Here is a 12262-nt window from a genome sequence, read left to right on the forward strand (position 1 = left end):
AAAGCAAATAGTTTTGCGTTTTTAGTACTTTATAACGTGCTTGGATCAGGGGGGAGATATTGACGAAAGAGTTCATAAGAAAACCATTTCAGCTATAGTTTGTTTTGTGTAAATTTATTCTTTTCTCTTAACTGTTTAGCATTATCGCCTTTTGTCGGAAGTAAAGCAGTGTTTTATATGTACTATAATTGTAAAAAGAAAATCTTGTAGTTATAGAAATTTTACTTTTCTCGAAATAATAATATCCAAATGAATTGTCTTTTATACCAGTTTTTGCTCTTTTCCGACTTGATATATACTTAGCATCTGTTTGGATTGCGTGTTGCCAATCTGGAAGCACTAATTCAACAAATATTACGAATAGCTAGAAATGTCTGCCAACCTGTACGGCCGTTGAGAAAGCATTTTCTTAGTGGAAGCGACATTGTAGCTTTTTGACGCATTTAAAGTTTCCAAAAAAATTTTTTCAACCTGCAGCGACAAATTAATAATCAAAAATTATTTAGATATCATCGATTAATTAACTTTTTATCTCTTAAATGCTTAGATAGTTAAAATATTTGAAAATGTTTCCAATTTTCATTGTTGTCTTACCACTTGGTAAAATCTTTTTCGGTGACCGCACAAGTTGGTAGGTATGGAAATATAAAACTAATTGACTTTAAAAAAAATACCTACATTAACACCTTGGGGACGGGTGATTCAGAAAAGCACTCGTACAAAATCAGGATCAAGACGTAATTAAATAAAAAACGGTAACTTAAATGTAGTCGTTTCTAATTTGACAGACTTACCTTGCTTTTACTTTAATTATTGTTAGTTTAATCATACAGTGGTGGCCAAAAGTGTGGATACTTTTTGTAAGTTTCATGTTTTTCAACTTTGTGTGCTTGTAGAATATATTAATTTTCACTTAAATACGAAAGTTTATATATCAAATTGAAGGTAATTTAATGTAGAATTTAATAATGAATACAATATTACAATATCTGTATTACAAAAAAGTTGTGCAACTAATAGTAAGATCTATCTTAGATTTGCATTTTTTTTAAAGGATACTTACACAATCAATACTTAGTAGGATAACCCTTATTTTTTAAGACAGCTTCCCAGCTTCTTTTCATTGAGTGAGCGACTGTTTGAAGTTCATCTTTCGTAATCACTTGGTACCAAGAATCGATTATAGGTTTAATAAGTTGTCTTTTATTGGATGGACGTTTTTCTCGTGCAAGAATTTTCAAACGTCGCCACAAATTTTCAATTGGATTGAGATCAGGACTGTTTCTTGGACCTGAATCCTGCTGAAAAATAAATGGTGCGTTGTTGGGGAAGAGATCCCTACTGGAAGGTATCAATTTTGGTTTCAGGACAGTTTCGATTTTTTTTTTGGCATTCAGGATGCCAAGAATTACTGGAATTCGGCCCACACCATCTGCAGACATACATGCCCAAATCATAACATTTGTTGGGTTTTTTGTAGTTGCTTCAATGCAATCAGGATGAAGTGCTTCACCTACTCTACGTCTCACGTATTTTCTATCATCACTACCGAAGAGCGATATTTTACTCTCATCGCTCCAGATTACTTGCTTCCATTGATTTTCTGACTATTTAATGTGTTGTTTTGCCCACTTAACTCGCTTTTCACTTTGCTTTTGATTTAAATATGGTTTTTTCCTTGGAATTCTAGCTTGTAGTCCAAATCCTGATAACCCTGTTCTTATTGTTCTTGAACTTACTGCAATACCCGCTGCATTCATTTCACATCTAATGGCATCTGAAGAAGTTTTTCTATCTTGAAGGAATAGCTGTTTAATTTTTCTATCGGCGGTAGCACTTGTGTATTTTTTTCGGCCTGATTTGGCTTCATTTTCCACTGATTTCGTTTTTTCATAACGTAAACAGAACTTCATTAGGAAAAAAAATGAAATAATGCAAATTATTAGAAAATCTGAGTAGTGGTTTTATTTTGTCGATAATATTAAAAACATATAAATGAGGACAGTCGTGTCCAGCGAAAAGTGACCACCACAGCTGCATAAGCAGCATTCGGAACAGCAGGAAAATCATGGATGAGGACACTTTAAATTTAGAGTGCGTTACAATTTTTATCTTATTAAAAAGTTGACAAAATTTAGAATGCGTTACAATTATTATAATACTAAAAAGTTGTTTACAGCTAATTACATTGGGTAAAGATTGATAAAGAATCATCCTTATGTACTCTATATTTTTAACGCATAATGGTTGATAACACTTGAAATTTGTCTCACATAGGAAGGTGGGATCCAGACGAAACTTCAATGCAAGTTGCCCTCTCAACAATGACATTTTTATTAGTGGCATGCATTGAAGATCTAGCTACGCAAGTGTGTGGAGCTCAAGTTATACTTGATGCCAAAAACATCTCTCTAAAGCACATACGTAAATTAACACCAAGATATTTACAGTTACTCGCAAAAGCTCTCAGAGTAAGTAAATTTTCAAAATGAAAAAAAAAATTCTCTAAGTTTTCCATATATTACTCAGATCTAAAAATAATATCACAATAAATAACGTTCGTTCTTCTGATTTAAATTTTCACGAACTAAGAGCCATTATTAATGGTGCATTGGATGAACCCAAAAAATATTAATAGATTAGTTCTACATATTTGCTGTTGTCGTCGTCGTAGGCCATCAAGGCAAGAAGTACGATTGTTCTTGTGTTCCAGTGGCGCCCTCTATGGCCAGGAATTCGACTTCTGACCCCGTCCATATGTCTCACCAGTTAATAGGGCGGACCCATTCATTCATTCACAGATCGTAATTTTGACCTGAACCAAAGAATGATCAATTTCCAATCCAGCATCCCCAGAGGTATAATTTGTTATTTGAACATGGAGATTTACCGTGCACCACTCACCATTTGCTACACGGGGACTAATATTGAAAACTTTTCATATGTAAAACGAAAATATAATGTGCTTTCATTCTACAGTGAACTGAAAAAATGTGCTTTAAAAAGTTACTTATATTAATATTATTTAATAAATTTCTGCAATTTATTAATCACTACTTTTTACATATTTAGTCGCCTATAGCATTCCTGAAACTATTACTTATTACATTCTTTAAAAAAAAATTTCTTAAAGTGGTAGGGAAATAACTATGGACATTATATTGCGTATCTGTTAATTCTTCCGAATTTTTAGAAATATTTTATTTCTATATTTAATGTGATAAAAAAATTCATTCAAGCTTGATTCCAGAATTAACAAATTTTATTTATAACATTTTTAACAACCGTTACCTTTAAATAGTTTAATATATTAATATTGTCATTGTTGAATACGTTTACAATTTTCTTTATATATTTTTTTATAAAGTTTGGTCACCGCCGAAAGAAGATCATTTAGTGTTCCATTGCCGATAAAAATTAGGAACCGCAGCTCTCGAGCATAACTCCACGAAGAGGAATATGATCGTGACCAGAGGGACAGTCAGGTGGTCACATTAAAAAAACAATTTAGCATTCTTTCTTCGCTAGATATCGAAACACCAGCCATTGCTAAATGGAATGTTCGAATTATTTTACTGTTAAATATTTCACATTGGACTGTTAGTGCTGTGGTCTGAAATTCTTTCAAACGTTATACAGGTTTTCGTTACCGTTTTTACACTAATAAATAACTACGAACAGCCTTGTGATTGAGTAATATTCCACGAAGGTTCAAATTTCATCCCAAACCTGATCAATTCCATCTTTTCATATTTCAGGTATATTTTGCAGTAGAGCTGAAAGTGTTCTCTTTTCTGGAGATTCTTGCATCAATATGTGACTGATGATTTTGTGATCGAATATTCCAATGGGGTGGATATAGAACGTCCTCCCCTGGTTAATCTAAGCCTTTAAAAGAAGCGATATCGGGTAACCCAAATCACTTAAAATCTCTGAATCAGTGATAATCAGTACCTAGTATTCCAACTCAGTAACAATCAGTGAAAGAGAAACGAAACGAGATAGAAATATACGGTTTCTAGCGTTCTTCGCACAAACCAAGTTTATTCATACTTATTTTTAATTTTCTTTAAAAGAGGACGCCACTTTCAGTATAAACTACGAAAAACATGTTTTCTACGACTTGTCAGATTTTAAATTTTTTATCCGTTTACAGCACCATCTCTTGACACACTTTTTAAATAATTTTGTAACATGGTCAGAACATTATTGTTTACTGAGAATGACTTTAAAAAAACCATACATTTCTTACTCATTCAGATTTTCTTTAATTAATTCATTACATTGTCTTTTTAAACACATAGTTGATTTAAATGCATTTGCTTGTTCATTCAAAATTGAAATATTTAATGTTCTATTTTCATTTTCAGAATACTTTACCCATCAGATATAAGGGAGTTCATATCGTGAACGAATCAGTGATCTTTTCTTACTGCTACAATGTTTTCAAAATATTTATCTCAGAAAAAATTAGAAAAAGGGTAAATATATTTTCTGATAATTATTGATTTTTTCCTAAAGCAAAGAAGAAGATTCGTTTGTACTTTAGTTTAGTCATTTTCAGAAAATCTGCCCATGTGATTTTCAAATTGGCCAACTGAATTTGTGCATTAAAACACTTTAAAGATACCAAGGTTGTTTAACACGTTCACGCCGGGAAAAGTGAAAATACTGGTACGGGAAAAGAGAAAATACTGGTAGAAGAACTATTTTAACATTAGATAATATTCGGGAGGAGTTAATCTATTCTCAACAATAACAATTCACTGTAAGGAAATTTATCACAGCGAAGAAGCAATTCAATATAACAATTGCATCCGTTAAAAACAATTGGTTGTTATAGATTTTTATTATTCCCGGAAAAAAACTAAAAAATGAAATTTATTGTTACCAGTTTTTACTCCGGTGCTCTGCCAAGATGAGACAATCTAGCGTGACCTACCTACCTCCAGGNAATTTTTTTTTAATTATTATTCCTCACTACAAAAACGTGGTTTTTAAAAATATTATTTTTTATTTTGAATTTTTTTATTTTAAATTATAATTTCTTTAATTTTTAATTTCTATTTTATATTTTTAAAAAATTATTACTTTTCAATTTGAGGAAAAACTGGATCCTACCACGTGATTTTTCAGCCAATAAAAATACTCCGACAATAAAAATCTTTTTCACCTGACATGTGATACTAATTTGAAATAACGGAATCGACAACAAAAGACAATCTCAAAAATAATTTTTATTTTAAATTTTAACTTTATTTTACTTTGTATGTCTTTTTTCTCTTCATTTTTATGCATTGTCATCCAATTCTGAACTATGTGCCAAATTTGAAGTTTGCAGCTAGTCGGGAAGTTAGCTTAAAATCGATTACAAAATTCCACCCGGACAGACATACACGAAGGCAAGTTTATATAAACGTGGTAAAAATGAAATTTATTGTTACCAGTTTTTACTTCGATGCGCTGCCAAGATGAGACAATCTAGCGTGACCTACCGGTGGGTCACCCCGCCGTGAAAGTGTTAAAAGTTAGTGTTTCTCGTTGTAACGCATGCTTATTTCTATGAAAGATAGAAAACATGTATTTTAATGGTGATTTTGGCATAAACTACGTGGATTTCGTAAATGAAACGAGATATATCAGATTTACATAATTAAATTTGATATATCTAGTTATATATAGTTGATCTTTATTCTTTTTTCTTGATTTTTTTACTGAATCTTCCTTGTGGTATTTATATGTTGGTATTTTTGAAACTTCATTAAAATAAAGAAGAAATATTTTTTCATGAGAATCTTCAAAAAAGAAGAAAAAACAGACCAATAAATAAATTTGTTGGAAGTATTTATGATCATATTTTTCTGAAAATAGAAAATTTCTACTATTTGGACGTAGGTTTTTTATACACGTATACTGAGTAAGTATGTGGACTCAATCATGTATGTAGATAACTTTGCGTCCTACAGAAACTTCTGCGTAAATTTTGCTGGATAACAACAACGCTGGATAAATCAGCGGTACCCAAATGTTGCTCCTTGGAACCCTAGTGTTCCGTGGCAGAGTTAAAGGGATTTCGATAATTAACACTTTTCTTCAACCCTCAATGAAGTTGGAATTTTTAATTACATTTAAATCTAATTAAAAACTATTATTTATTTAATATTTCAGTTGCCTTTATTTAATAGTTTAAACTGAAATGGTAATAAAAACAGAACTGGTACTTTTTAAAAAAGAATTCTATAGTTTTTAATAACAATATATTTCACAATAAATGAAAAAGACACGTATTCAAATAATAAATTTGCTAAATTAACTAAATTTGCTAATGAAGAAATATAATTCTCTAATATCAATTTTCAACGTTTATAGTTCTGTTTAGATTTCATTTCAAAGAAAATTATAGTTCGGCTCATTTAATTCGTGTTCAGTTCATGTATATATGTCGAAAACAAATTTAGTACTAGATTAGACAAAGCTCCAGGACAATGAATTTAGCTGTAGAACAATAAAATATAATTTACGATTATCAGTCATAAAACGATGAAAATAATGTTTCGTCTTATTTTATAACCGGCGTTGAGCAGCCGACCTTACTTGGAGTATATGACTATCATTGTTCATCTCCGTAGACTTGATCTTTTGAAACCAACTCAAAAGACAAGGGAACTTCTGGATGTATCGTTGGGACTAACCAGCCTTCGTGGAGGAGTTTTTGATGGAACTTATTCACATTTATGTCACATGAAGAGAAAGATTGACCTCAGATTGAGAGCAGAGGCATGACTATGATGCGATGATGGGAAAGGATTGATGAGGAATTTAGTTTGTCGTCCAAAGAATTTCATAAAGGGATTTGATCCATGATTTTTCATATCTAACAAAACTCTCTATCGTACCCTCCGAGGTTTGAGATATGATCTAAATACATTCTCCAGCTGTTAGTAAAAAGAAGCAAGAATTTTAAAGCAAACCGAATTTTTATAAATTTCTTATCAGAACCTATGAACAGTACTATTTCGTTCGTTGTAGTGGAACAGGGCGTTTGAGCCCTTACGGCCCTATCCCCATTCATCCTGAAATTAAGGTAAGAAACATACATGACAAAATTAAAGTTTGGGAAGCAAAATGGAGTTCGAACAGGACTATTTCATCATCATCAAAATATAACTGGGCTGCTGGGGCCGTTAGCGGCCTTTTTCCCATTTGTCTTGAATTGTGATCTTTAAAGTGGTTCTTTCTAGTAATTGGAATGCAATTGGAGTATAAGGAAATTAAATATTTTGTATTTTAGTTAACAGGACTATTTCTTGAACTTGAACTGAGTTCTATTTCAGTGTACCTGTCCGCGAAGCGGACACTTCACACTTTCATCGGTGATTGCGCCCGTGGTCACCTAGAATAATGACGTTGTAAGTGGATAATGGCGGTGAATTGCTAAGGCGGTGGTCAGATTAAATCTGCATTTAATCTATACGCATATTTAATGAATTATTTACATGTTTACGTAACACTAGCGGATGGTTCAGAACTATTACGGTATCTGACAATTCATATATCTGTTTTAATAATTTATATATAGCGGTGGACAAAATATTTTTTACTTTAATTTATTAAAATATTACTACATTCACATTTATGTCACATGAAGAGAAAGATTGACCTCAGATTGAGAGCAGAGGCATGACTATGATGCGATGATGGGAAAGGATTGATGAGGAATTTAGTTTGTCGTCCAAAGAATTTCATAAAGGGATTTGATCCATGATTTTTCATATCTAACAAAACTCTCTATCGTACCCTCCGAGGTTTGAGATATGATCTAAATACATTCTCCAGCTGTTAGTAAAAAGAAGCAAGAATTTTAAAGCAAACCGAATTTTTATAAATTTCTTATCAGAACCTATGAACAGTACTATTTCGTTCGTTGTAGTGGAACAGGGCGTTTGAGCCCTTACGGCCCTATCCCCATTCATCCTGAAATTAAGGTAAGAAACATACATGACAAAACTAAAATTCGTGAAGCAAAATGGAGTTCGAACAGGACTATTTCATCATCATCAAAATATATCTAGGCTCCTGGACCCGTTAGCGGCCTTTTCTCCATTTGTCTTGAATTGTGATCTTTAAGGTGGTTCTTTCTAGTAATTGGAATGCAATTGGAGTATAAGGAAATTAAATATTTTGTATTTTAGTTAACAGGACTATTTCTTGAACTTGAACTGAATTCTATTTCAGTTTACCTGTCCGCGAAGCGGACACTTCAAACTTTCATCGGTGATTGTGCCCGTGGGCACCTAGAATAATGACGTTGTAAATGGATAATGGCGGTGAATTGCTGAGGCGGTGGTGGTCAGATTAAATCTGCATTTAATCTATACGCATATTTAGTGAATTATTTACATGTTTACGTCCATACCCTCCAACTGCTACGGAATTTCCGTAGTTTCAGAAATCTTCTTTTCAGACGGTAGCAAAATTAATGTCTTAATATTTAAAAAAAATTAATTTTAGCGTAACTTGTCCACTATTACTTATAAAAGTGCAGGCCATANTTTGCAGATATATCAATTGACATACTGTTGTATTTAAAATCAATGTGAATGAATCATTAAATGCTGCTGTCAATCAAATGTGATTAATATAATTGAGCGTGATTGTTTTAATTATGAACTCATCAAATAAGTGCTATTATTATCTAAACACATTGCTTTGAATATTTACATTAAACGATGCATTTAATTTATTTGTGCTATCTTTAACGAACAGGTGATTCACATTGTACGATGATGGTATCCAAATTCTTAACTCTAACATAAATGAATAATATCACATTTTTACTTGAACATACATATTTTCCTTGCATTACATGTGAAAAAAAAAACAAGAAAACATCCAGCCGATAGTTCCTTAAAATGATATTTCATATGATCAATCCAAAATAGGATTTGCCTTCTTCAAGTACCGGTCTCACCACCTCGAGGTACCCTAATAATCTTCTCGGTACTGCATACATGCACATGGAAAGTTAGTCTGCTCTCAAGGAAGGATCTGCTTGAAGAAAGCAAATCCTATTTTGGATTGATCATACCAAAATAGGATTTGCTTTCTTCAAGTAAATGCCGGTCTCACAAACCCGAGGTACCCTAATAATCTACTCGGTACTGCATACATTCATATGGAAAGTTACTCTGCTCTCAAGGAAGGATCTGCTTGAAGAAAGCAAATCCTATTTTGGATTGATCATACCAAAATAGGATTTGCTTTCTTCAAGTAAATGCCGGTCTCACAACCCCGAGGTACTCTAATAATCTACTCGGTACTGCATGCATTCATATGGAAAGTTACTCTGCTCTGGCTGCATACTGATGTGGCAAAATTAACAAAAATTCTGAAAGTTTTAGTTTTTAATAGTGTACCACTCTATAAACTATTTCACAAAAAAGCGTAGTAGTTGATAACCCTGATTGCACATTTTCTCATTACTTAAATCTATTTACAAAATATTCAAAATAAACGCAATAAGGGTTAAACTTGATTTCTCTCAGCCTTCTTTTCCCTCAGGGGTTGTTCCTGGGTTTCATTGGCAGTAAGGGATGTTTTGTCAAAACATGCTAATAAAAACAACACTGGTAACAAAAACAACACTGCTAATAAAAACAACACTACTTTTTTCTGTATTTATGCAAATACTTAATTTTGACTAAAACGGATGTGTGGTTTTCAAATCTAAAAATAGTTTTAATCCTAAAAATGCAGTTTTTTTTTTTAAAAAAAAAAGTTTAAAACGTTTTAAATAACAAGAGGGAGCGTAAAAGTTAAATCAGGAGGAGGTGTGCAATTTTGTGAGTTGTTTTATTTTTTTCTGACAATTTTTGAAATTCAGTGATTTCTTAAAATTTTGTAATTTCTTATAATTTTTATAGCAGTTGCAAGGAGAGAAAATATAGATGAAAAATACTGACAAAATTCACAAGTAATATTTCATTCAATACACAACTTTTGTGTATTAATTTGCTCTTATATGGCAATTTCTGAAAATTTGAAACATTTATGAAAATTGATTCTCTTTGAAAAATGGGGATCTCGTGGAATGAAGATGGTACATAAAAATACTGAAAAAATCCACAGCTGATGTATTAGTTCATGTACAACTTTTGGGAAGTAGCGCTTTTCATTATTGAAAACTTTTTTTTTTTCGCTACCACCCTAACGCACCGATGCCAACTTTATATTTTAGAGTGGTAGTTTATCAATTGTTGATTCTTGGTTTAGTAGATTTTTATCCAACACTATTTCTAAATAATTCGTAGGCTTGTATAATTCACCACTTTATAGTTCTTATATCATGCTAAACTTTTCAAATATCCAGCAAAAATAGTAAAATATTTACAAAATTACTTGGTAGTTATTTACCGTTTTTTAATTTTTTTTCCGTGTCCGGAGCAGTTAGCATCTCTGCTCATCATCCGAGGCATGGGTGAAAGTGAGACGGAGAAACTGGTAGTAAAATCATTTCAGTTTTAACTAGTTTACGAGGGGAGTAAAAATCCATTCTCTCTTTCAAGCTATTTAACAATATCTACCTTTTCTTTAAAAAACAAAGCAGTTTTATATATATGCTATAATTATAGCAAAATATCTCGGTAGTTACAGAAATTAAATTTTTTTCGTAAAACATGCCAGAATGAAATGTCTTTCGTACTAGCTTTTGCTCTTTTCCGTCTTGGTATATATATATAGGCTTGTCTTCCGTCTTGGTTAACATATATATAGGCTTTCAGCCTTGGTTTAAGGACACTTGTTTCAACTTACGGGAATAACTTTTATTTAATTATTAAAGTGCGATAATAAATTATATGATTTAACATTTTATTATCGAATCAATTTAATTAATTAAAAATATTTTTTTCCACCGTTGCATACAAACAACTTAATTGTATATATATAACCCATTAACCGGTTAACGCCCAGCATCATATATTTAGGACAGTTCCTTTTTTCAAAGACATTCATAGTGGTGGAAAACTTTTTTCAGAATTTTCATTTATCTGGGTGGATTAAAAGATTCTCAGATACCACAATGATTTAGTTATTTCTGACTAGATCTAGAATTAAAAGGAGCAAGTACTTTTTCAAATGGCGCACAAAACTACACCCCGACAAAAGTCAATTCTTAATCATAAATAGTAAGAAAAAACAACAAAATACTCCCCATATCTATCTGTTCAATACTGAGATCAAACCAGTGAAACACGTTAAATACCTCGGCGTCACGATCTCATATAATTTGAGCTGGAGTACTCACATAAACGACATAATCAAAAGAGCCAGAGGAGCGTTTTTTGCGCTCAAAGTCCTCCTGCATAAGAATTCAAAGCTTGATCTAGCAAATAAAAGAACTATCTATATACAAGCGATTCGACCAATTCTTACGTATGCTTGCCCAGCCCTCACTACCATAAGCAACAACCTAAAAAAGAAGCTATCTACAACTGAAGGTAAATTTTTACGCACAATGACTGGCGCCCCAAGGGCGATTAGCAATAGATTGCTCAGAAAAGACTTAAACATTGATGATATCAATTGCTTTATAGCTAAATTGACCACAAAATTTTACAGCGACGCAAAGACATGCACCACATCGGATTTCAATAAATTGTTCGATATTGATATAATCAGTGATAATTCGAATTTCAGCCCAATTACCGCCTTTTTATGCTCAGACTGCATACTATCAAAATACTATTAACTTTATCATACAACTCTACTCAAGGGGATCTCCCCAATCCAAAGATGATTTTCCCTTCAAAACTAAAGATTTACTCCTTAAGGACTTGACTTGTTGTTACAACATACTACAACTTCAAAGATATATAGGACCTCCTAGAATACAACAAAACAGAATCGATGAATCGGTTAGTGGCGCTTCGCGCCAAACGCCGAGATAACCCCAATATCCAGCATCCAGCAAGTACTTTTTGATCTATCAAAGACTTTTTGAATGCCCTAACAGTAGAAAAACCACCTTTTCCATAAAACCACTTCTTGTATTATTTCAATATATGAAGTCGGGACAAAACGGATTAATTGGGAGAAGTTCTTAAGTGTCTGAAAAATAAACAAATAAAGCCTTTAACTTAAATTGTTATTTGGCTACCAATTTAAATATTCTTAGAAGCTAGGACTTCTGAGTTACGCGCTGTGCACTTACGTGTTTCATCCACTAAGCTCTTCAAATTTTAGCAAATTAAAAATTATTCGG

The 12262-nt window shown here is 32.3% G+C and overlaps 1 protein-coding gene across 1 annotated transcript in view; it reads left to right on the plus strand.

Moving 5' to 3' along the window:
• The window catches only part of LOC107454778 (clavesin-2), a 356878-nt gene that overhangs the window by 22941 nt on the left and 321675 nt on the right, over positions 1–12262 (plus strand). Inside the window, exons 4-5 of the transcript XR_011637683.1 lie at positions 2278–2471; positions 4371–4481. The gene's annotated coding sequence lies outside the window, so the exon portion shown is untranslated. The remainder of the gene's footprint in view (positions 1–2277; positions 2472–4370; positions 4482–12262) is intronic.

The sequence above is a fragment of the Parasteatoda tepidariorum genome, chromosome 9, assembly GCF_043381705.1.
Source record: "Parasteatoda tepidariorum isolate YZ-2023 chromosome 9, CAS_Ptep_4.0, whole genome shotgun sequence".
Taxonomy (NCBI): domain Eukaryota; kingdom Metazoa; phylum Arthropoda; class Arachnida; order Araneae; family Theridiidae; genus Parasteatoda; species Parasteatoda tepidariorum.